General features: G+C 40.2%; 1 protein-coding gene across 1 annotated transcript in view; it reads right to left on the minus strand.

The window, feature by feature from the left end:
* Positions 1-27,387, minus strand: part of LOC136856986 (uncharacterized) — a 423,798-nt gene that overhangs the window by 10,833 nt on the left and 385,578 nt on the right. The gene's annotated exons all lie outside the window — the stretch shown is intronic.

Here is a 27,387-nt window from a genome sequence, read left to right on the forward strand (position 1 = left end):
TGCCTCACCTTCCCAGAAACTATATTGAAATATTAGTATTACTGACCTAGGGACTGTTTACAAAACACAATTCTGAATCGATGATTCTTGTTGTCCAAAGGGGTTCAAAATACAAAATACGCCCCTCACAATGGTACTAAACGCTAGTAAAGTAGAACCATGGTATTTCTCATGTTGCGGTACTAATCAAAAGTAGCGTAGACTCACGGTGTTCCACACATTATGGCACTACTCAAGTATTGTATGTCGCACAGGTAACTCACACCTATGGTGTTTCTCATACAATGGCGCCATTCGTAGGCAACTCAAACCAATGGTGTTCCTCACATAGGTGTACTAATCACAGGAACTCGTACTATCCAGTGGTGTTCCCCACATAGCGGGTACTAATCACAGGAAACGCAGACTCACAGTGTCGCTCATATAGTGGTACTAATCACAGGCAACGCCCAGACCCGTGGTGTTTCTCAGAATGGTGCTAATCACAGGCAACGTAAGCCCGTAGTGTTCTGCATACAGTGGTACTAAACACGGGTACTGTAAACCCATAGTGACCCACCCACTATTGCTACTTATCACAAACCTCTTGTGTACCAAACATAGTAGTACTACTCGCAAGTAAAGGCGACCCATGGTTTTCCACGCGTGATGGTACTAATCACAAGTAGTTTCATGGTTCTAATTCCATCATTCTTGGTTGCCCCTTTTAGTCGCCTCTTACGACAGGCAGGGGATACCATAGGTGTATTCTTCGTCTGCGTCCCCCACCCACAGGGGGTATAATTCAAGAGTAAAAACTTCGGCAAATACTCGTGTATAGGAAGAGGATTTAGGGATTGGAATAATTTGTCAAGGGAGAAGTTTGATAAATTTCCAGCTACTTTGAAATCATTTAAGAACAGTTTCTGTACAGAACAGTTAGGGAATCTGCTACGTGAGAGACAGTCTTAAGTGCAGACCAATGGCGTTGGAAAATGCGATGGTTTGCGTGGTTTTTACATCAGGCACACAGTGCACTAAAACTAATTGATTATGGTGATGATGATGATGATGTTGAAGCTTCTCGAAACTTCTAGGTCATCGGCCCCTGATGTTACGAAATGTAATGACAATTTAAAAGTCCAAAATCATCTACTGACCAGAATTCAAAACGTGATGTTCAATGAATGGATGAATATGAATTTAAAAGAATCAGTGGATCCGACTCGCAATGCCCCACCTTCCCAGAAACCATTAGAACAATGGTGTTACTGACCAAGGGCCTGCTTTCAAAAAACAATCCTGAATCGATGATGCTTCTTGTCTAAAGGGGTCCAAAATCCAGGTCAATGGCCCTTCATAAGGGTACTAATCGCTAGTAAAGTAGAACCATGGTATTTCTCATGTTGCTGTACTAATCAAAAGTATCGTAGACTCCCGGTGTTCCACACACTATGGTACTACCGTACTCACAAGTATTGTACGTCGCAACAGGTAACGCAGACCTCTGGTGTTTGTCACGTAACGGTGGCACTCATAGGCAACACAAACTCATGGTAGTCCTCACCTAGGTGTACTAATCACGGGCGCCGGTTTTCTCGTGGTGTTCCTCATATAGTGGGTACTAATCACAGGCAACGCAACCCGCGGTGTCGCTCATATTGTGCTACTAACCATAGGCAACGCCCAGACCCGTGGTGTTTCTCACATAATGGTACTAATCACGGGTGCTGTAAACCCACAGTGAACCGCTCTCTGCTGCTACTAATCACAAAACTATTGAGTACGTAACATAGTGGTGCTACTCACAAGTAAATGCGACCCATGGTGTTCCCCACGTGATGGTATTAATCACAAGTAGTTCCATGGTTCTGATTCAATCATCCCTTGGTCGCCCCTTTTAGTCGCCACTTACAGCAGGCAGGGGATACCTTGGGTGTATTCTTCATCTGTGCCCCCACTCACAGGGGTCTTAAGCTAATTACTTAATTAATCAAATTAATTAATGAGTGAAAAGATACATTATCTGTACCACCTGCATGTCGTAAGACGCTACTAAGAGGGCAACGACCAAACGGACACGATATATATATAAAATTAACTTATTAATTAATTAATTAATTAATTCACATTGCAATGCACAACACTAAACTCATTCTGCATAACTGCCTTCAGAAATAAACAAAAATATACTTATTAACATAGCTTTCCTTCTTCGCGAATGGGTCACCTAAGACCACACGAAATCGACATTTGTTGAGCTTTCCTCCTTGACCATAGTTCATTTTCATTTATTGTTTTAATTTCTGTTCCTCCGACCAGGTACGTCATATTGGAGTCTTCTCGTCTTCTTCAAATCTCCTTGTATGAACAATTTTCCTGACTATATTTCTATTCTGCAGATTTGGTTATCCTAATTCAGCGAGGTCTTTCTCTACTTGGTTATACCATTTTGATATCGCATATTTGATTTGCAAAAATGTGTGTATTCGATAAGTAAGTCTGCTGTTATTAATTCTTTCCAAATGGCTGAAAAATTGACTTCGTTGCAGTCTCATTGTGTCAGTAAGTTTAAATAAAAATGTATTTCCGAGTTGGGTTTGGGGCAATATATTCCATTTTTAATTCTTGGCCTTAAGATTTTTCTCATGATGTACCTTTCTTTAATCTCTAATTGTTCCTTTAAATCATTTTTATGATTTAAACTGAACGTTTCTGACGCATAAATAGCTTCAGGTTCTATCACTGTTAAGTAATGACGAATTTTACTGTTCCAGCACAAGTATTTACTTGTTGTTAACATCCTATGTGTGCTTAAAAGCAATTTCCATTTTCTGAATTCTTGAAGCTCCTGATTTATTTTCAATGCCATAACCTAGCTTTTATTAGTTTAACGGAGGCATAAATAACAATGCACATGCACACAAACAGATTAGAGACGACTGAGTTTCTTATGATCCTCTTAAGAGAGCTGTACTAGTTGGGTAACAGGACTCCGATCTTCTCTCGTTCCTGTAACTAATTTCTTCATGAGCAACGCTCGGTACTATTACATTGAAATGAAACCAATTTGTTCGTTTTCTGACTTAGTGGGTGTGTATTTTATTGGCAATCAACCTTCTGTCCTGACTCTAGGCTTGAGTGTCAGTTCACCACAACTCACGGGAGATTAGCGCCATAATTTCTTGGTTCCGCTTGTAAAGTCGCTCGATAAAAATTGAGTACGTGATATTGTATATCTTGTTCTTTAAGCGTATGGCTTTTAGTGCCGGTCATGTTCGGCGCGCTGCTTTTCGCGATACACTCCACCGTGTTGGTGTGTTAGTCTTGTCTCTGGGTGTAGGTATACTTGTACGGGCTAGGAATGGGAGTAAAGCGGCCGTGAGTTTGAAAAGGGTACTATCGCGGCATTTACCAAGAACTGAACATGGAAAACCATTTCGAGGATGGCCGACGAGGTATTCGCACCCATCTGTCTCCCTAGTACGCAGCTAGCAGCTATAACTTGAGTTCTACAACGCACTGAACTAACTTGTTCGGTAATCCAGCACTCTTTTCCCCCGTAACGACGCGACGCAATAATAGTTATTAGTGTTATTACCCATTTCCCGGTTCGTTCGTTCGTTCGTTCGTTCGTTCGTTCGTTCGTAATCTGTTTACCCTCCAGGGTCGGCTTTTCCCCACTTCTACCGCCTCAAGGGCAGTGTCCTGGAGCTTCAGACTCTGGGTCGGGGGATACAACTGGGGAGGATGACCAGTACCTCGCCCAGGCGGCCGCACCTGCTATGCTGAACAGGGGCCTTAGTGGGGGATGGGAAGTTTGGAAGGGATAGACAAGGAAGAGGGAAGGAAGCGGCCGTGGCCGTAAGTTAGGTACCATCCCGGCATTTGCCTGCAGGAGAAGTGGGAAACCACGGAAAACCACTTCCAGGATGGCTGAGGAGGGAATCGAACTCCTTCTACTCAGTTGACCTTCCGAGGCTGAGTGGACCCCGTCCCAGCCCTCGTACCACTTTTCAAATTTCGTGGCAGAGCCGGGAATCGAACCCGGGCCTCTGGGGGTGGCAGCTAATCACACTAACCACTACATCCCAGAGGCGGACCCCATTTCCCGGTATAAAGGAATATAGAATCCTGTACACAACATATTTTTTCAGTGCAAGCACGTTGAAACTATTACGGTTTCGAACACTTCTGTGGGTTAGCCGTTAATTATTTCAAAGAGTGCACAATTAGTGGCTTAATTAGTGCGCTGTGCTGTTTAATCGCGGGTAGGCGCGTCCCATCCCTAACGAGGGAAGAGCTAGAAAGGTTACAGGTTAGGTCGCTGTAAGCTGAATATGGATCCAATATAAACTAGCTAGTGAAATGCCAAGAGCGAAATCAATTTGAATCTAAACGTAATTCTGGTCGGATTTTCTAAAATAATTTGCTAGCATTATTTAAAGCGAACGAGTATAACAAACTGATTTCAGACTTCCTTACAGACTACACAATCTGCAGAATCTTTGCAGGATCGTCATTTTATTGTAGCAATTAATTTGCTTTACGTCGCACCGACATGGATAGGTCTTATGGTGACAATGGGGTAGGAAAAGGCTAGGTCTCGGAAGGAAGCAACCGTGGCCTTAATTAAGCTACAGCCTGGTGTGGAAATGGGAAACCACGGAAAGCCATCTTCAGGACAGCCAAGAGTGGGAGTTCGAACCCACAGTCTCCCGAATGCAAGCTGATAGCCACGTGACACAACCACGGAGTAACTTGCTCAGTGAATCGTCATTTAAGATTAGGTTAATAATGGCTATTCGAAGTGATGTATGGTTTGCCTAAAAGAATAGGAGCATGACGAATTTGCTTGTGCAAAAAGGGGGGTGATGAAGTGTCTATAATGAATAGCGGTACAAACTCTCTATTCTCGAAAATATGTTGGTGAGCAAGCTGCCCCGGTGGATCAGCGGTAAAGTGTTGGCCTCCGGATCCCAAGATAGCGGTTCAAAACCCGGCAGAGGCAGTCGGATTTTTGAAGGGCGGAAAAAAAGTCCATTCGACACTCCATGTCGTACGATGTCGGCATGTAAAAGATCTCTGGTGACACATTTGGTGTTTGTCCGACAAAAATTCATTAAATCTCAGCCACAGACGCCCAAGAGAGTTTCGGTTTACTCGGTCTCCTATCTAGTAGGCCTAGAGTAAAACGGAACGTCGAAATTGACGACCAGACAGCCAGATGGCGTCAAATTGAAATGTCTGCACACGGTAGCTGAGGCCGTACGATTATTATTATTATTATTATTATTATTATTATTATTATTATTATGTTGGTGACCAATAGGCATTATGGATATGGAACATTTGTGTGTGTCATACTCACCTGAATTAACTATTCACTGCATTATAGACATGATACAGGCTTTTTGGGTCTATGCCGTGTCAAGAAAATAAGGTGAAATTCTTTACCTTTCGCAGAGAACTCGCAATTTGCTTAGGTATTTAGCCAGATCTTCCCGTGGTGTAGGGGTAGCGTGTCTGCCTCTTACCCGGAGGCCCCGGATTCGATTTCCGGCCAGGTCAGGGGTTTTACCTGGACCTGAGGGCTGGTTCGAGGTCTACTCAGCCTACGTGATTAGAATTGAGGACCTATCTGACGGTGAGATGGCGGCCCCGGTCTAGAAAGCCAAGAATAACGACCGAGAGGATTCGTCGTGCTGACCACACGACACCTCGTAATCTGCAGGCTTTCAGGCTGAGCAGCGGTCGCTTGGTAGGCCAAGGCCATTCAAGGGCTGTAGCGCCGTGGGGTTTGTTTTTGTTTTGGTTTTTATTTAGCCAGATCATACGTATCGCACTAACAATAGGTCTAAGAGAAACGTCTTCTTTATGGATCTTTGGAAGTCTACATAATCTAGGTGGTACTGCGTCCCCCGGGGATAGACGTTTAGCCTCCTCTTTTGGAACTGAGGATTGCCTTAAGAACTTCACAGTGGCGTTGGACACACGCGATCTTATACTCGCCAGTGTCCATAACCACCGTCGCATTACCGTTATCAGCTGAGAAAATGGTCAGTTCAGAATCATCTCTAAGTTCCTTGAGAGCTCTCCTCTCGCCTCTTGTTAAATTGGGCGCGGTTACAACAGCAGACCTTATGAGGCTACTACCTACGGATGAGACTGAGGAGTTAAAAGACAGAAATGTGTGAACAGTCGAGATTTTCTTCCGAAGACGCGGAGCAAAATTCTCTGCGAAACGTTATTTTCTTGACACCGCATAAGCCCAAAAAGCCTATATCATGTCTATAAGTATGGGCCGTGAAAGCATCAATGATAATATTGTAACCGTTCACCACCATGCCCACAGGCATGTCTTTAGGTCCAACAGATAATATACTGTATGTCGTTTTCCGCGACATTCTACTATATATTTGGTCGTAATGAGCATTTTTCGCCAAGACCGGGATACGAGTGGCGAGACGCCAGCTCCAAGGGCGAGGGTCTAGTTACGCGCACGGAGAGAGAGAGAGAGAGAGGGCTCAGTACAGCGAGTCCTTGGAATCGCACTCTCACTTCGCAGACAGAGAACAGCCACGCCAATCGCAGGAGAACGTTTGGGTCAGAAGGCGGAGTCTATTACAGCAATTCTCAGCGATTTCCCTGTATATTGCCTGGTCCAACTCATAGCATTAACTTGTTAATAATAATAATAATAATAATAATAATAATAATAATAATAATAATAATACACGCTATGGAAACTTACGTGTAAGGACTCATCTGAATCGGCGTATTTTATGCTAATTAATGACTTCAGAAGATTTAATGAGTGTATCAGTAATGACGCAATTTAGACAGGTATGCGTAAATGGAAACCACATGTTAGAGGCGTGCCGCGCGACAGAAACGAGGGACTCCCCACGATACAATAGCCCAAGCGCCAATTTATAAAGGACAGCCTACAAGATTATGAGAGATCCAACGATGCGATTTGAATACAACTCGATCAGTGTGAAGTGGAATTTTTGGGCTACAATTTGACTACTCATAACTCTGAGAAATCATTATTAACGGATCGAATTTTCGCAAGTGAGCGGGCCTTATCACAACTCTAGGCAACAAGCCGGTTTCACTACATAAGAAAACCCAAATAGTCCATAGTATGCCATTTTGATACATTCCACCGCAGTTGTTACGTGTTAGCTGTGAAACTTCATCGGTCAGTGTGAGCCAGTGTGCTCAGTTATTGTAATTCAGTGTGACTGAAAAATAATGTGCGCTATTCACTTTAAGTTATTGTTTTTAACTTAAGTCTGTCTTATATCAGGCAATTCCACGTGAATGTACAATCCAATCGTACGGGATGAAAGAAGGATTGTGTGTGTGAGTGTAGGTGCTGGTAATTTCCATATTAATATATTCACATACTAGCAAGGTACCCGTGCTTCGCTACGGTATTATACTGAAATTTATAATTGAATGCTTATTGTTTTAGATATATAATCCGCCGAAATTCGCGATTTGACACGTTTTCAGCGAGAATCCACCAAAATTTCCGATCTGACTCGTTTTCTATTAGATTACGGCTGGTTTCCTCCCATTTTTCAATCTTCCTTTCCAGCAATCGATTTCGTACTTCCCGGGCTAGGCTCAGGCATTCTTCCCGGTCAGTTGGGTCCGTAAATCTTTGCCATACCGTATTTTCCTATAATCATTTTTAATCTGGATAAAATCCTTCAGGAGATCCGGCGTAGTGTCATATTGGGCGCCTTGGCGGCAATGAACCCGCGGCCGGACTGCATTCTTAGTCATTACCCGTCCAGGAGCCGTTTCCAGCGCGGTCCGCATATTTGACGACGGTCCGGAACATTATTATTATTATTATTATTAACGTTATTCTTCTTCTTATTATTATTACTATTATGTGTTGCTGGGATGAATGATGACAGGGAAAACCGGAGTATCCGGAGAAAAACCTGTCCCGCCTCCGTTTTGTCCAGCACGAATGTCACATGGAGTGACCGGGATTTGAACCACGGAACCCAGCTGTGAGAAGCCAGCGCGCTGCCGCCTGAGCAACGGAGGATCCGTATAAGTACGGTACATTAAGAACAGTAAAATCAATTGGCCTCACCTCCTTTCACACTCCACCGCCGTTAGTTTTTACTGCCACCCCCCCCCCCAAAAAAAAATTAAAAGAAGGCGTGTTTCTTAATGTTTAAGGGAGATTCCAAACACCAATGTTCACGTCTATTACCTTCAGTTTTGAGATATAAGTATCCCCATAAATAGAATTTACTTTTGTCACTTCATTTCAAACTACTCCCCCCCCACTAAGTGAATTTTCCCGCAAAAAATACTTGTTTCTTTAATAGTGAAGGATCTTCTAAATACTAATTATCACGACTCTAACTTCTTCACTTTTAGATTTATGTCTCCTCATGAAAGGAATTCAACTCCTTTACACTCCCGCCCCCCAAGATGCTTTCCCCCCCAAAACGCGTTTTTCTTTGTTTTTAAAGGAGATCCAAATACGAATTTTCACGTCTGTAACAACTTTAGTTTTTATTAGATGTATATATTCTCATACAATTAAAGTCAATTAATTTTTCAATTCTTTCACCCCCCTCCCCCCGCTTCATTGGATTTTCCGAGAATACGTGTTTCTTTACTTTTAAAGCAGATTGCAAATATCAAATTTCACGTCTGTAACATCTTCATTTTTAAGATATCAGTAGCCTAATTAAAAGAATTCAACACCATTTTCAGTCACTTTCACCCCCCCCCCTTCCACCCAAGTGGTATTTCCGAAAATTAAAAATACACGTTTCTTTATGTTTAATAGAGATAAAAATACCATATTTCACTTCTGTAACATGTTAAGGTTTTTAGATATACTGTAAAAATTCTCATTTTAAAATTTCACCCCTTTTGGGTTCCCCTTAAGTGGAGTTTCCAAAAACAAATCACCTCTGTTTCTTTACATTTACAGGAGATTCCAAACACCCACTTTTTACGTCTGTAACATTTTACGTTTCCAAGACAATCTGTAGATACAGTCTTTCAAAAATTCACCCCAATTTGTCACTCCTGTTTAACCGCCATTAATTGGATTTTCCAAAAACTAAAATACGCGTTTCTTTATTTTTAAAGGAGATCCCATATACAAATTTTCAGTTCTGTAATATCCTTCGTTTCTGAGATATATGTATCCTCATTAAAGGCATTCAACCCATTTTTCACCCTTTTACACCCCTCCTATTAGGATTTACAGGAAACAAAAAAATACGTGTTCCTTTATTTTTAGAGGAGATTCTAACTACCAATTTTTACATATGTAAATTTTAAATTTTTAAGTTGTAGACACACTCATTTTAAAAAATTCATCCCCCTTTTCACCCCCCATTATTTGGATTTTCAAAAAACGAAAAAATACGTGTTTCTTTACTTTTAAAGTAGATCCAAAATACAAATGTTCAGGTCTGTAATATCTTCAGGTTCTGAAATATAAGTAGCCTCAATAAAGGCATTCAACCCATTATTCACCCTTTTCCACCCTTCCTATTGGGATTTTCCGAAAACAAAATAATATGTGTTTCTTTATTATTAAAGGAGATTCTAAATACCAATTTTTACATCTATAAACTTTAAAAGTTTCGAGATATAGATACACTCATTTTAAAAATCACCCCCTTTTCACCCCTCCATTAATTGGATTTTCCAAAAACAAAAAAATACGTGTTTCTTTATTTTTAAAGGAGATCAAAAGTACCAATTTTCAGGTCTGTAATATCTTCAGTTTCGGAGATATAAGTACCGGTATCCTGATTAAAGGCATTCAACCCACTTTTCCCCATTTTCACCCTTTTTCACCCTTCCTATTGGGTTTTTCTGAAAACAAAAAAAATACGTGTTTCCTTATTTTTAAAGATGATTCTAAATACCAATTTTTACATCTGTAAACTTTTAAAGTTTTGAGATATAGATACACTAATTTTAAAATTTCACCCCCCTTTTCACCCCCTTAGCGACGGAATATCCAAAAATCCTCTCTTAGCGAGCACCTACATCTTAATATGAATGTATCCCCAAAATTTAATTTCTTTATGTCCAGTAGTTTTGGCTCGGCGATGATGAATCAGTCAGTCAGTCAGTCAGGACAAGTTATTTTATATATATATAGATTAAGGGAATGCATACTACGAGTCAGTGGCAGCTCATGTGTATAACATTTAAAGAGCGGGTAGCTTCTATTGATTGTACGAACGTAGTGAGATGGCGATATGTTCTACGAATGATTAGTTGGCGTGATTAAGACAAGTGCAGTGTCGGTAGGCGCTAATCGAGCCAGTAGGAAGTGCTAGTATAGCCTGAGAATAGTGTCTGAGTGAAAGTATGATGCTCATATAAAACAACGGAAATCACTGACTGTGACGTGTTATAGAGGGAAATGAGTAGCGAGCTACAGAGACTTAATCGTTACTCGGTTAGTTCACTCGAGTCTATGAGTGTGTCTAGCCATAGCAGGTTATCTGATGATGCATAAAACATTACATTAATAAATTTCCATTTGCTTGCATGTACGACAGTGATCGTCGGACCCAAGAGAGGAATCTACGAGAGTCGTGCCTTGTGCCTGCATTCATCTCATCAGGGACCATCCAGAACGTCCAAGGGCAGTCTGCAGATCAAGCCATCAATAACGGGACCCAGAAGAAGAAGAAGAAGAACCAAGGACTCCAGTAACGAGGCTTCCGTGATGGCAGCTTAAATCCCCAGCTGTACCTTCTGATGACAGCTGACTACAAGCAGAAGCGTTAAGTACATTCCATTGTTCTAAGCATTAATTTCATACCGCCTGTAAAATTTTAAAACTTGTGTATATAATTTTCTCTAGCATGTAAATATCTCGAGGATAGGTTAGCGCCATAGGCGTGTTTCGAAGAGAGTGAAGCTTTTTATTAATAGTTCTTTACATAGGTTTCTTCTGTAATTGGGGTAATCACAAGTTTATCCCGTGGAATTTCTCGCATAAATTATAAGGCCCCAAGTGTTTGTTGTGTGTGAGGCATTTTAAAGATGAGATTAATACTTCAACACACGTTCTAAGTCACTACAGCTCCATTAGTCCTTATGAGTCGTCATAATATTTCAAGTATAATTTATTTCAATGCTTCACGAGTAAGGCAGGTTTTAACCCCCCTCCCCTTCAGTCTTAAGGCTGCAGCCAGATGAAGATGAAGACACGATTCGGGGTGCGATCCATGATTTATATAGTACGCGAGTGATGTGGTGGTACTTAAATTACCCGGGGATATAGAGTCTTCTAAATGATTGAACAATGTGGTTTGAGATACTAGTGTGTGAAGGGAGGAGAGATGGCTCGTATGGCAGTGTTTGAGATGACAGACCGAAAGATGAAAGAATAATATGAATATTATAATCATAGTACGGCTGAATAGAGCCGGGTCATTGATACATGATATTTGCTAGCAATAAATGATGATGTGCCTGGACAAGGCGAAGGACGCACGAAATGAATTCTGTAGATGGGCTGGGAACGAATGAGAAAGTGTTCTCCCAGCTGACGAAAACAGGCGGCCGCTCAGAGATTTACGACCCCTGACGCGAAGAAATGTTGATCCCGGAGATGGCTTCGCTCGACTGTCAAAAGCTCGGGACATTCATACGAGAAGTTCGCTCCACCTGAACACTGTGTTAAGATTCACATGCCAATTATATATTACCACAACGCTGTAGACTCGATTAGATGAAGTGATTCCACCCATTTTTCTAATTAAATTAGATCGAAGATAGGAGTTTCAGACATGCACCCCGATACCGAAGAAACTTGGGTTCGATACCATGTAGTATTGACAACCTTGGATCAATATCAGGAGACCTGGAAGGGTCAATTTCTATATTCATTCCTGTGTGTGTGAAATGTATTATTTGTCGTTGTAATTTCAGGTGACGACTTTTTATATGCAGGTGCTTATATTATTCAATGATGTTTATGGTACCTTACAGGAAACCAACATTGCTTGGATGCGCTTTGTGATATAGTATGATAAGATATCGTGGAGAAATATGTATAGGCGATATTGTAATAATCTGTTTAAAGTAGTCAAGTAATCTAATATACAAAATACGGCGATATGATTTTCATGATTATAAAATGTGCATAACTGTGTTTCATTAAGTACTTCACCACCATGAAAGATACCGAATGATTGTGTTCGTTTTCCGAGCGGTGCCATCCCATTGTATATATTTAAACATATGTTTGTTGTGCAGTAATATAACAGATACCAGCGGGTATCGATAATAAAATAAGGGGACGCCCTTATTCAGTGCAAAGTGTAAATTCCTATGTGCGTGTTTACAAGATGATTGGAGGTGTCAAATGATAGTCAGATATAAACAGACTGACATGGACGTGGAGGCACCTTCCAGATAGTTGATTTGTATGTAATTATATGGCATTGTCTCGTGTAAATTTATTATTGTGACTATCATTTAATTAAAATTTATGTTTTTGATTGGGAAGAAACACCCTTCTTATTTCAGTAGTATAGTGTATTCCTCTCACGTTATATAACACCCTACTTTCAATATATTAAAATGTATTGCCCACTTGTTATCGAACAATCCATTGCCCGTATGCTCTTGAGTTTAGCCGTTGAGACAGTGAAAGTAGGGAGGATGGGACTTCGATGCCAGGGATTGATCTCCGAAGTTATCATCCTACAGATTTTCATTCAAGATTTATTTATGAAACCAAGTTGCTTGATGAGCCCGGGAGGGGTGCAATATTCATTGCATTGTTAGAGAAAAACATTTTTTAATATGTGCATTTATAAAGTCCAGTCATGTTCTTTATGAGAGTTCTATATGTGTTTTCACTTTAATTTTAATTTTTCCTTATTAGGATGTATTTGAAATTACAGATTTTTAAGACAATCTTAAGAATTTAGCGAGATACGGAAAGAGTATGAAACTTCTTTCACACCGTTATGCCCAACCACTGCCCTCGTTATGTACAGGCCGTACTGTAGGAAGCGCGCCAAGCCCATCAGCTCATCGATTAGGGTGGTCTAAATGAATGTTATGCACTTTACTTGTGAATGCAATACGTAATGATTGAGAGCATCTGAGCATCCTTTGCATAATTGCGACTGTTGAAAGACAGACCTTGATTTTGAAGTATATTGCATGCTTGTTCTCAAAATTTATAACGTCAGGATTTGCATAAACAGCTCTTGCCGAGATAATGAAACCTCTTAGTTTAGGTTAGGTATGGTGTTTTCATGTGTAATGTAAATTCGAGGAACGTAATGATTCTTGTAGAATTTATTCATTGAATCGTTACCATATAGCACATTTTTCTGGAAATATAATATGCCAGGCTCCTCACTTTAATCTATCCTGTCCGACCTCCCTTGGTCAACTCTTGTTCTTTTCCGAATGATGTCAGGAGAAACTTATGGAAGACGAGAATCCTAACCGAAAATATAACTATTACGAAGAATACAGGAGTATGCTTCCCTCATTTTTCCGAGCTGAAGGTGAGTTCTGCTTTTGACTTTCTGCTTGTTATGGAGATTTTAGCAGTGCGTTTTATTGTTGATTAACTACAATTCTTAAAGTAATATAGATGTTCAGTAACCAAGTTAGCCTACATGTGTGTTATTTCTTGGGTTAGGTAATATTGAGAACGTGCAATAAAAGCGGAATCCAGTCCAAAATCTAGAACTAAAAGCAGTTTATAAAATCCAACCTTCTGTTAAATGATTTCGGCATTATTATATATACACTTTACGTAATGTAAATTAAACAATTGCTAGTAGACAATACTTAGGTATTACAAACAATGCAACTTAATTCCTTCAAGGGTAGTTAGTGTCAGAAATTCCAAGAAAAGAAACCCACGAATGCTGCACTATTTTAATCATCATCTAGAGGTATGGTGGCAACGCCTATAATAATTATTAATTTTTGTGTACGTTCGCTGTCTCCATATTTTTATTAATGCACAATAATTATGATTTGTTGGGTACATGACGAGTAATACAATCGTTATGATTTGACCACTTTCATTATATTTTAAGTCTACTTCTCCTAAAATTTCTACACCTAATATACGCGATATCAAACGATTACAGGTGTTAATGTTCTCACCTGTTCTATTAATACAACACTGTGAATATTTCTTAACTACAAGGCACAGTCGTATCATGTGTTTACATTGTGCAGGTCGGACGGAGGAAACAGTTCGCCTCTTTACGTGGTGTCATCCGAGCTACAGTACGTCCTGTACATCACGAAGACAGTGGCGCAACTGAAGAGCACGCCTGAAATTATTTAGCTGATGATTTTGCTTTCTTCTCTTCCCAAAATCTCTTCATCTTCTCACTGAAATTCTTCTTACGTTATTCTGTCCAGGTTTCAGTAGTTCTAGCTTTTGGCTCCGCGTAACAATAATTATTAATTAGTGTTCTGAAAGCAGATCGGTTCTTCAGAGTTTCCTGGTTGATGTTAATTTCCTGAACATCTGATTCTATTTCATTTAGCCAGTTGTTCTTGACTTGCAGTGTGAGGGCAAGATCTAGAATTCTTTTGGTCTGTCTATCATTGTTCATTCTGAGAATGTGGCTATAGAATTTCAACCTCATTTTCATGATAGTGTCGGAGATTTTTCAGTATGGCAATAAATTTCATGAGATTTCCTTTTCATCCATGCTCCCTCTGCGCAGACTGGGACGAAAAATTTCCGTGACATTTCTCTTTCTTGCTTTTCTATATCTTTTATGAGTGATCTACCACCAATGATTAAGGTTTACGATGCGTATAATGCTTCAGGTTTTATTACTGCATTATATTGTCAGTTTTGTTTTCCGAGATAATGATTTTTTGGTATAAGTGTTCCAAGTGAATCGATAAACTTTCTATAATTGAGTAATTCTATCCTTATTTGCTTCACGATTTAATCCACAAGGCTGAATGATTTCTTCAAGGCATTTGAATTTATTTACTTGGGAAATTTGTCCAAATTTTGTCATCATAGTTTGCCCATCTAGAAATCGAGAGGTTCCTTCCATGTACTGGTTTTTTCATATGATATTTGAAGTCCTGGTTTGGCTGCACTTTCATGTAGGTTTTCGGAAGAGTGGACTGCTTTTAGCCTATTTTTAGAAAGAATTGCCAAATCGTCTGCAAAAGCTGGACACCGTACCTGAATTCTGTTTTTCAGTTGTCTACCAAGAGTTATTCCTTTAACTTAGTTTTTCCCATGTTCCGATTACCTTTTCTAGAACAAGATTGAACAGAAGAAGCGACAGTTCATCTTATTGTCGAACGCCTGTGTTGACATCAAAAGGCTCAGATATTTCTCTTAAGAATTTAACTTTGGAAGTAGTGTCAGTTAATGTTCTCCTCCTCCTCTTTAGCCGGAAATCGCCCAGAACAAATCGTGCTGTTTTCTTTGAATCTTTTCCAGTTCTTCTATAAAATATTCCTGGAGAGGGTCCCAGACACTAGAATCATACTCTAATTGGGGTCTTACCAGTGGCTTATTAGCCCTCTCCTTTACTTCTATCATCCCTAAACACCCTCAAAAGCACATGAAAAGATCTATAGCCGTTATTTGTAATCCCGTTTATGTGATTACCCCAGTGAAGATCTTTCTTGCATCTACACTTACATAGTGATCCCCCATGAATCACTGCCATCTCATCAACACAGTAATTGAAACTGAGAGGACTTCTCTTCTTTGAGAAACCTAGTGTAATTAAAACATTTCATTAATTTTATATAACTTATGGTACAAGTTGAGTAACATTATGAAAAAGAAAGAATAGTTTACAAATGTCAGCATAAAACTCAGCCATAGGTCACCCAAAAGAATTACGATTTCTCTGCCATCTGGCAAAAGAAAACTAAACGTCGAAACAGTCGTCAAATAAGAATGTCTGCAACACGGTCGCTAAGTTATATAATTATTGACATTTTACTTTTGGGCATAATGTCGGTGGAATGCATTGTAATGTCCCAAAACTGCAGTCATTGACTTCTATAAAATGGCGCTATGAAAAATATCAGAGGACTCTCTTAACGTAGGGGAAGACTTGAAATGTCCTACAAACCTATTAAATTTCCCTCTGGAACCTCAGGTAAACGTGTCACTCAAACTCCAGACGTCTTTGTGGACCGCTTTAGACATTCGCACACGATTGATCCCTTGCGGCGTGAAGATGAATGGGTGGCGTGGTGTATGAAGCAAGTTAGTGTAGGCAAGATGTGTTTGCTTGTGATGTACAAGTTTTATTCCTGCCTTGATCAATCACCGTTCGTCTTAAGAGCCAGCCACTCAATGCCCGCGTTCATCTCAACGAGCTGTTGACGTAGAAACATTACAGACTGACGTTGACACGAGCGCCTGTAATTAAATTTCTCTCCAAGTTCCTTTCGCAACAAAAAAAGAAAAAAGAAGAGTATCTTGTTCAGCAGCAGCAGATATTTTACTCTTGTCTGTTTCGTAGAAGGAAATTAAGCGTGAAGAAAGAGGTTTCGAATTTACTCTATGAAAAGTTGAGTGAGACGAAAATGGGGAAAATATTAAAAGGTCATAAAATAGTACAATCAAGTTACGGTTACACACAGCAGCGTCGATTGGGAATTAGAAGTGGGACGGGGTGCGGGCGGCATACAAATGTATAGACAACAAAAAGTTCCCTTGTCCATGGAAAAAGCGGCGGGGGTGGGAGGAGAGTGGGGGTAACATCAAAATTGAAAAAAAAAAGAAAAAAAAGGCTATAAAATGGTACGCTTTTGATGCCGTCTAAGCGAATTTCGATAGAGACGTAAAGGTTGACAGTCTACCATATTTAAGTGAGGTAATACTCGTACTGTACAATAAAACCTTTCACCAAAGGAACAATATTGCACATGTATTACGATTAAATAGAAGTTCGGCGTGATCATACAATTAAAAAGTTATTTGGTATTTGACTACACACTAAGAGAGTAACAGACACACAATAACTGAGCGAGACTGATAGACTGACGAACGTGGCAGATTGCTCCGCGAGTCTCCACTACTTGCTGTGGCGCTGTAGAATTCTGTTAGCCACGACGATCGACATTTTGTGCGCATTTTTTCTTAATAATAAAAAAAATTAAAGGAAAGAACTAGCTGAAAAGACAACAGAGTTTGTACAAATTGGTTTAAAGAAACAGTTCCCAGTGTCAGGCGGCTAAAATGGAATAAACATTTATTTTCTTCTCACAGAGAGAGTACACGCGTTAAATGACGTAAGTAAGGCATTTTGTGCAGCAAATAGTGAACTGTATAACACATTTAAGGAGTATTTTATTTAGCGCATGGTTTTTATTGCCGGGTCATGTTGGGCTCATCAAGCGAAGTTTTTCTATTTGATTCCCATGGGCGACCTGCGTATGTGGATGGTGGTGGTGATTATTGTTTTAAGAGGAAGTCGTGTTTGGCCATGCCCAGGACCGTATGTGCGTGAAGTTGCTGGATTTGTTGGTGTTTCGCAGCGGACTCTTGAACGTGTCTACAGACAGTGGTGTACTACACAGACCACGAAAAACGTCAGAATTCTGGTCGGAAAAATATCCTGACAGAGACCCTTTGACGCTTTTCACAACATGTGAATAAAAATCGCTTCCAAACTCGACAGGAATTGCTGTAGTTAGTGAATGAAGATCCATCCCAACCTGTTAGCGACAGAACATTGCGACGGGAACTGCAATGAACATTTGGAGTCTGTCACTTCGCAAGAGGCCATTGCTCACACAGGCACATAGAGCTGCTCGTCTTCAATGGGCTAGAAATCATCGAACGTGGAGAGTAGTTGAAAGGCGGAACGTAGTATGGCCTGACGAATCACCATGGCCAAATGAAGCATTTCATCCTGGATGTCTACAAGGCCAGGTTCAAGCCGGAGTTGGTTCTGTGATGTTTTCGGGGTATTTTTCGTATCATGGATTGAGGTGACCACTAACATGAACCAGCATGTTTATTTAAACGTTCTGGATGTTCAGGTGTTACCTTTCAGTCAACATCTACATGATAGGTATGCTATTGTCACCCCGATTTTTCAATATAACAGCAGAGTTCATCGAGCTGGACGAATATGTGGCTGGTTTTATGAACACTCCCCCATCCTATTTCATCTCGATTGGCCTGCAAAATCACCTGACTTTAACTCCATTGAAAATCTGTGGGACATGTTGGAACAGCGGATAAAACGCCGAAATCAGCACCCCCGCAATCTGGTGGAATTGCGCGATCAAAACGTCAGCGAGTGGCTTAACCTGGATGCAACGTACCTGTACAAACTTCTGGACCCACTTTCTAAACAAATCCAGGCGGTTAACAAGTCCAGATGCTTGTAATGATTTCGACAAGGGTGACTAATTTTTTGTCCGGTGAGCATAGAATGTTATTCTTTGTTGAAATGTCCATGGTCGGATTTTGTTGAAACCTGCCTCAAGAGTTGCTGTGGTGCGATTTCTTAATCTGAAAATTTCACAGCTTGTCCTCGAATTGACTAGTTCACAATGAACAGAATTCTGCTGTAGTGATTAGTTGTTTTTTTAAATCGCGAAGACACCGTGCTGCCAGGTATAGAGGAGAAAAGAAAACATATCACTTATGCCAATGCAAGAGTCCATCTGGAGGCTGCTTTGATGATGATGATGATGATGATGATTGTTGTTTAAAGTGGTCTAACATCGAGGTCATCGGCCCCTAATGGTGCGAAATGAGACGAAATGGAATAACAAATTAAAACCCCAAAATCCTCCACCGACCAGAACTCAAAACGTGAGGACGAAGAATGAATAGATGGATAGGCCTATGAATTTAAAAGAATCAGTGGATCCGACCCGCAATGTCTCGCATTCACAGAAACTGACGTGAAACAATAGTATTACGGACCAAGGGACTGCGTCTATAGCAGAATACTGAATCGATGACGCTTTTATCTAAAGGGGTCCAAAATCCAAGTCATCGGCCTCTCTCATTGGTACTTAACGTTAAGAAAGTAGAACCACGGTATTTGTCATGTTGCGGTACTAATCAAAAGTAACGTAGACTCGCGGCATTTCACACAGTATAGTACTACTCCCAGGTAATGAAATTCGCACATGGAATACAGACCTATGGTGTTTCGCACACTGCGGCGCTATTTACAGGCAACGCAAACCTATACAGGCAACAGGAGGTTGCTTTAACAGAATACCGATTTTAACAGTAACACCTAAACTAAAATTTCGAACTAAGCACTGCCAGAGGTTTAAAATCGTAGAAATACTGAAACTTAGCTCCACATAATTGTGAACAATGGAGAAGTTAGCAGTAGATCAATCGTAGCGTTGGTCGTCTAACAAGTAACGTAGTTTGTCGAACATTGCTGCCGCAAGGAATGCAGCTATATAATTAAGATAATTGTTGTTGCAAGAAACTGAAAGTGCAATTTGCATCTTGTCTCACTCTGCTGAGCATGAAGGACGTAAGCGTGTTCTCCCAGGGGTCGAGGGTCATGACAGCACGCGAGTCATTTCCTCTTCATAACTACCGATCATCGGGTCGGAATCACACGATGTTCTTACATACACACGCACCTGTATTAAATGCTAAATTACATAGCAGAGCCATTGGAGTTGATAAACACCCGGTCAGTTTAGACGGGAAAGGAGACCTCTACCTAACGTGTGTTGTCGAATTGGTCGGATCGTTATAGGAATTTGGAGATTAACCATTAGTAGGGTCGAACTGATCCGACGGTTAACAGAGGGAGTGGCGTCGAACTCACCCGACGCTAAAATATATAAACCAAGGATCCTTCGATCGTAGCGTTACGCTATGAATAAAAAATGATCTCCTGAAATTCAGTTTGCAATAGATTCAGATGGAAAGAATAATGTAGATTTAATATTTCTCTATATTATACCCTTGCAAATGCATTTACAATAATAGTGATAGTAAGTAAGTAAAGTAAACTCGTGTCCTCATCCCGAGGTGGTGCATCTCTTTTTAGGCACACCCCCAATGGAGGTGAGCTGCATGTACCACATTTCAACCACATACCAGCTCTCCTGTCATTCTTAAATATCTGGCAGTACCGGCAATCGAACCCGGGCCCCAGAGGACGGCAGCTAATAACACTAACCGTTACGCTACGGAGGCGGACATAGTGATAGTAACAAAGTTTAAGTAATACAGTAGATCCTCGATATCTCAAACCTCCATTACTCGAATTTTCAGTATCTCGAAGTAGTAACTTAAATTTCTCAGCCGTTTGTTCTCGATTTATCGAAGCAAACATTTCCTCCCTTGAAGCAAAAAGCACTCTAATTCAAATTTTTTTGCAACGTTAACTGTGCAATATGGCCTTTGTGGTTTGTGAGAACAGTTAACAAGTAAAGAAAGGTTTACAGTGATGCTGGGAGCTAATATGACTGGAATTAAAAGACTAAAACCTCTAATGATCTGAAAATCGGCGAAGCCTCGCTGTTTCTCGGGTGTGAATTAATTACCGGTCGCGTACGAAAGCAACCCCCGAAGTCGCAGATGACATGCTCCATTTACGAATCTCGGCTGCGTGGTATTGACGAGAAGTTTCAACGTGAAGGGAGGAAAAGTTAACAGTAACAAACAGAAGAGAGTAACGTTTTTTTCCCCCCAAAGGTGTTAACCGAGATATGTTTCTTTTTTCCTCTACTGTATGAACTGTATCCTATCTTTTAAAAAGTTAATATAATAAGAGTTATAATTAAAGGGATGCCGTAAAATAGTGATCGTTTGCATATTTTGAAATACTGTTAAAAATAATAAATTCAGTATAATTCCGTAGATGCATATGATTCAATATGTGCTATACATGCTCAAAAAGGGTGTTCTCTATATCTCGAAATATTGGTAACTCGAAATAAAGTTTAGCTCTCGAGGTGATTCGAGATATCGTGGTTCCACTGTAATTTTATTCCATTCCATGTAAAACATGTATTATATACGATACTCTTACATGAATTATGACTCATTTATTACTGAAGAGTAAGAACTGAAATTTTGTTATCGTCTGCTCATATATTATACTAATTGTCCCAATAAAATGACACGGGAAACTGTTAATTCACAGCCTGTTTCCAGTCATTTGACCGGGTCAGGAAAGGAATGAAGCCCCCATCTACCGGCGAGGATAGGAAATATGCCGGCTGTCGGAGCCTGTCGCACTCCTCTGGGGCAATGATTAACGACTGACAGGTGAAATGAAATTATATTGGAAAGTATTGCTGGAATGAAGGATGGCAGGGAAAACCGGAGTACCCCGAGAAAAACCACTCCCACCTCCGCTTTGTCCAGCACAAATCTCACATGGACTGATCGGGATTTGAACCACAGAATCCAACAGCGAGAGACCGCCGCGCTGCCGCCTGAACCACGGAGGCTTCAAAATGGCACAGGGCAATATAGTAAATACGTGGCCTTTTGGCCTTGTCAAATAACGTTGGTTAGGTTAGCCACTTTTGACCCGATTGTGTCTTGTCTCTTTCTGAAAAGAGTAGCGTTACAAAAATGTTGCGAAATTTGAGCTGGGAAGACTTGGGAGAAAACAGACGAGCTGCTCTATTCTATATAAATCAACAAATTAATGATTATCTCGAGTGTTGTACCTGATCTTCGGACTTCTAAGTCCACTATATTGTTAGAGCTGACGAGCTTATTAATACAGTATTGTTGTTATTCATTCAGATTTTCTATTTCTCAATTTTTAAACGCACACACAGACACAAAGAAAACAAGAAAGAAATAACATTTCAGAATTTGTTGTGTTAAGTTCTGCTCTAGTTAATTCCTTGTCCAACCATTCAACCTACACGCTTCTTATCCCTCTGAGCCACGGAAACCACGGAATAATAATAATAATAATAATAATAATAATAATTTTATTGGATTTACGTCACACTAACTACTTTCACAGTTTTCGGAGACGCCGAGGTGGTGGAATGTAGTCCCGCAGGAGTTCTTTTACGTGACAGTAAATCTGTCGACACGAGGCTGAAGTATTTGAGCACCTTCAAATACTACCGGACTGAGCAGGATCGAACCTGCCCAGTTCGGGTCAGAAGGCCAGCGTCTCAACCGCCTGAGCCACTCCGCCCGGCTATTATTATTATTATCAGCAACAAACATGAGACTTGAAAAGTGAATCCACTGCGCCATGGCAAATCAAGCATTTCTTGATGCAACGAAGTCACGTGAAGGAGGTCTTTTAAGTACATTTTTGTGTTCATGGAGATAATTTACAATCTGTAACTGTATAAAACAATAAGTAAGGTTCTCAGGAGCCGCTATCTCTGTGAGAAAATGTTGGGGAAAGCCCAAGACACTGAGCTGGGACGTCCTTCACGCACTGTGCGCTGACTCAGCACGGCACTGACCTTTGACCCGTCGCTTTCCGTACACAAGACAATCGAAGAAGTGAAATAAGGTGTCCCCCACTCCTGTTTCCTGAAGAGCCCCATTGTGGATAGGGACGATAAAATCACTGTATCGCTACAATATTGTATTTCATACTGTGGTGAATGTAAATTATAAATTAAATATTCAATTATAAATAATTTACACGTGGCTACGCATATCATCCATGTTTGACTCATATTGTTTTGTAGCGCGTTTATAAGAAAGAGTTATTTGATAATAAAACATCAACATTAGTAAGGTATTATTTGAAGCAGCGAACAATCCACAGTCGTACACATGCTCCTCCGGACTTAGATTAAAGAAGGTAATACACACTTCATGATATACAGTGATAAGTGTAATATTTATCTGTCGAAAATGGATTAACCTAGACAACTGTTGGGGATGTAGAGACAACATTTTTGCTGTAGACTGGTACGGAACTATAGTGCTGGAATCAGGCGGATAAACAATTAAACAAGATTAAGTCTTGTAACTTATAAATTTCATTTTCGGTTCCGTACTAACGTTTAACATTAATTAACTGAATTCTTAAATAAAAGAAGATTAAACAGTTCGATCTATTCAGTAATCATATTGAAAAATCATCATACGCCTGGTTGTCGCTCATTCATAATATATCCGACTAACGTGTTTATATCAGTGTGCAGCGGAGTTCAACCAATCAGAGACTATTTCTAATAAAGGTGTCCGGGAAGTAGCTAGTGTACCGTAAAGTGAGTACGGAAAAAAGTCAACTTCGTGATAGTGTGAAATAAAATATTACCAGACGTACGTATATAGATTTACCGGCGCGAAGAACTCGTGTGGGGCAGGTGTTATACCCCCACCCCCACCCCCTTTCTTAAAACTGGTTGCATTGCGCTTATAACTATATTAGAACAGTATTTGAATGTTCCGTCCAAAAATGTCTCCCTCTCACTAAGAAAAGAAAACCTAATGATATGGTTTTCTCTGTCGTTTGTAAGAAGCCTGTTTGACCATGTGTCTATAATGGCCAAAGTCGTGAACTTCCTCTGCATTTTTGGGTACAGACGGCAAGTTTAGTCTTTTTCCGGTAGCAAGGCTTCGCTTAATTCAGCGTACGTCATTATTCAGCAAAATATCCCCAGTCTGTTTGGGAGCTGCCAGTATTTCCTTTCTTACCATCTCCGAAGGAAGTCCACAGAGTTCGTCGCACGCTTTTTTCTTTACACCGTTACATCTGTGGATTGTGCTGCTTGGGTCATGATTACGAGAACCACATAACACAAAGTTATTCTCACCGCTCGGAAATGAATGCGCAGAACAAGACTGATCTGTACACCTCTACTTTTGACCACACTGTCTCTGCTCACACTGACGAAAAATACACTTTTCTACAACGCTCAATTCTGCACCCTTCTCACTGTAAATGGACAACATCTTTTCCGATTAAACCTCATCCCAGAAAGTCAACATTCCAAATCCACATACAACACTGAAAAGAGCACCAAAAATTTCACGACGGGGAGGGGGGTAACCAGTGAATTATATTTCTTGTCTAGACGACCGCCGACCCCCATCCTCTTCCTCAGCTCATCAGGAAGCGCACGAAATCATGCAAGGAATAATGATGAATAAAAAATCTCCAAAGCAATTTTTGGACAATATTCAATTTATTTTGAGTAGCCCGCCTGGTGGCCATGGCCGTTAAGGCGTGAAGTCTACATGGTCTGGTTCGAGTCCCGTTGGTCGATGACATTTTCACTATCAGAATTTTGGCCGGAAGGGTAGGAGAGGTGGTGGCAGTGATGTGCACTGAACCCCAGCTACCCCAGCGCTGCTGGGACAAAGAATTTTGTATTTCTATTTTATTATTCCTTCGAAAGTTGCTTTACGAAGTTAAAAAACAGCAAACAGCTAAGTCAAGGCAAGTATTAAATACAGCTGTCTCGATAACCCGTTCGCTCCAGCGCAGCCCAGGTCTCTCCAGCGAGCTTTGCCGGCGCGAAAAAGAGTTACCCCAGCGAAGTTCAAGTCGCTTGGTTGACGCATGAGCTGTAAGTCGTCTCGTCTTGGGGAGGCGGGGTGACAGCTGTAGTGATGGGAATAATTAATGTTTTAAACTATCGGTAGACTACCAATTGTGAAGCGTGACTATCGAATGAAATCATTCGATAGTTTACAATCGATAAATTTCATTCGGTTTGAAATCGGTTATAAAGTAGTAATATACGTTTTGTACTGCGGTAGTACTAGTAACTAGTAATAAGTCATTTGCTAGTAACTACCGAAATGTGGATTGTTGTATTAAACTACCGATTTTTATAGCGTGTTTCTTTTGTGATATAAGCGGAAATATTGAGACTAGTAACAAACGTTACACGATGTTCGAGTGAAGTGATTGGAAACTGAAATACATACCGTGGTCTATAAAATAAGATAAAATGTACCGATTAAAGTAATTGTGGTCATTACGATTCATTTTAAATAAATTTCATTTTTGTGTCCCTAACCACAAGTCAGTTCATAAAATAACAAATGTTAGGTCATTTCAGGCGAAGGTTAGGTTTACGCCTTATTGTAATGACACCAAAAAGTAATGTGAATACAGCAAACTAAACTAAACGAAAATTTAAAAAAAAAAAATTTTCTTAGGACAAGTAATAGTGCATATATTAATTTAGAAATAATTTCATTCATTTAAGGTTAATGTTCAATCATTAGAAGTTCATGGTTAGTATATGGAAAGTGTTTATAAAAACTGTAACATGACTATCTATTGATAAAGTGCACAATAACTGCATTTATCATTATACAACTTTGAGTCAGATATCTATTCATTTATAATACTAAATGACTCTTCACTCCATAACGAAAGTGGAGGCCGATTTCAGCGTTGACTAGTGGAAATAATTGGAATTTGCGATCCGAATGAAAAACCGAATGCAAACGGAAACAATCAGTTGTAACGGTAGTTGAAGACAATTGAATAATTCGGTAGTTTTCATTCGATAGTCCCGTCACTAGATAGTTGTGGGCCTCACCCGAGATTCAGTGCGTCTTACGGAGGAGCAGCAGCTAGTTTGGGTACTTGTTAAGTGTTCAGCGCCACATGCCAGAGGCTACAAGAAGAAAACGGTATAGCCAGTAGCCACTTGCACATAGTCTTGCTAATAAAAATACCCTTTTTATGAAATCAATTGTAATTGTACCGGGCGGTACATCTCCATGCCACTCCTTCAAATATTGCGCCAATTTAAACTCCTCTACAGAAGAAGTTTGGAACCTTGAAAACTGAACTAATTCTACTATTTCTTAAAAGATGTCACTACGGTAAATGGTGTAATTTTGAAGTGTTCTGAACTGTGTCTATTTTGATTTGTGTTTGTTTATTCCGTATCAAGAAGTGTGGACATTCTCTTCTAGATGTCTCTACAGAGAAAAACCTAGGATTACGCACTCTGTTGCAAAGTAATGAACCTTCTTGAAGAAGTTTTGTGTTCATAAGTTTTTGACCTTACTAAATTTTGTTCTGTGGTTTGTGGGTTGGCAACATTAATCATTTCTACCCGCTTGTTTTGTATTTAGCCAATCCCGAATTTCTCTAATTAATTTTTGACCAATAACGTATGTCTTCTCCGATATGGATATGTTGCTTTAAGCTATCCAATAAAGTTGAGGGGGGTGTGTACTCATTCTTGAAAGGTCTCGAATGTTCCACGAGGGTATTTAAACTGCTAATTTTCTTGTCTCGGTGCCACTTCATCGACATCTTGCTTAGTGTGCGATTATGTAGCAGGGGGCGGGAACGCCTCGTTCTTCGGGCAGCAGTTCATCCACAAGGTAATAGCCGTTTAATAACTTTATTTCTTGCTAGCTCAGCAGTTTAACCCTCGGGGCAGGTTCGAAACTTTTCTCATGTAACCTATCTTTAAAATGTAATAGACATTTGGTAAAAATTCCGTCTTTTTAACTACAAATTGGGATAGAGTGCCTAACCCTCCCGAGCTCCCACTCATATTGTTTTGAGGTGACTACGTTTTCATAACCGTTTTTCTTCTCTTCGTAATCTAATAAAGTTTTCGTATCATGTCACCTTCTTAGTATGGGATTAGCCCTTGCGTAAGCGGCCTAGTGCCAAGTAGGTTTTAAAAGTGTATTAGGAGTGCAAGTTTCGCCTCCATTCTATTTTGTTTTATGGGCCAGTAACTCAACCTGATGTTTTATTTTCCTCATGTAAAGGCCCTGTAGGTTGGGTATCAAATACCCCTGTTTCTTGGTGTGCCTTAAGGGCAGATAGAAATGAAGTTTGTTGTAGCCTTTGATAGGCTTGTAAAATTGAGAGCGGGTCTGCTTTTTTTTTCTCTTAACACTGTAATTAGGAGCAAGTGCTCCTTGTACTTAGGGGTTTTATGCCCTTCAGCAATGGTAGTTGTGAGCTGAGAGCTCAGGAATTATACTTTGGGCTTGAAGCCCAGATTTTGGTAATAACCCCCGAAATCTTGTAATTTCTTTGTACCTGATTTTGGCTCGTTGCTGACTTGTTATTCGTTGAGTTTTGAAAGTCTATATGAAAATTGTTAAACTTTGTTGTCTGTTGAAAATATAACCTTTATCAAAGTTTTAAATTAACTTTAATTCTGTAGTTGAGACCTATTCCAGCCAGCACCTTCTTTCACCTCTGCCGTTCCACCAAAACTCCGTAACAGTAATAAAAGTATTTATATTTCTTTTGCATTTCGGCATTCATAAAGTTTTTGGGAGCGATTCACTGATGGCACCTGCAGAGTATGTTTCGATGTACGCGGGAAAAATACTTAGGTTGCCCAGCATGAACACAGCGCCAAGCGCAAAGTACACGCATGTTGTATTTAGTTGCTCTGTAAGAGTGGGTTTGCCTATAATTGTGGTATATTGTGAATTTTTTAGCGTTCTCTTGGATT

This window comes from Anabrus simplex, chromosome 1 (assembly GCF_040414725.1).
Source record: "Anabrus simplex isolate iqAnaSimp1 chromosome 1, ASM4041472v1, whole genome shotgun sequence".
Classification (NCBI taxonomy): Eukaryota; Metazoa; Arthropoda; class Insecta; order Orthoptera; family Tettigoniidae; genus Anabrus; species Anabrus simplex.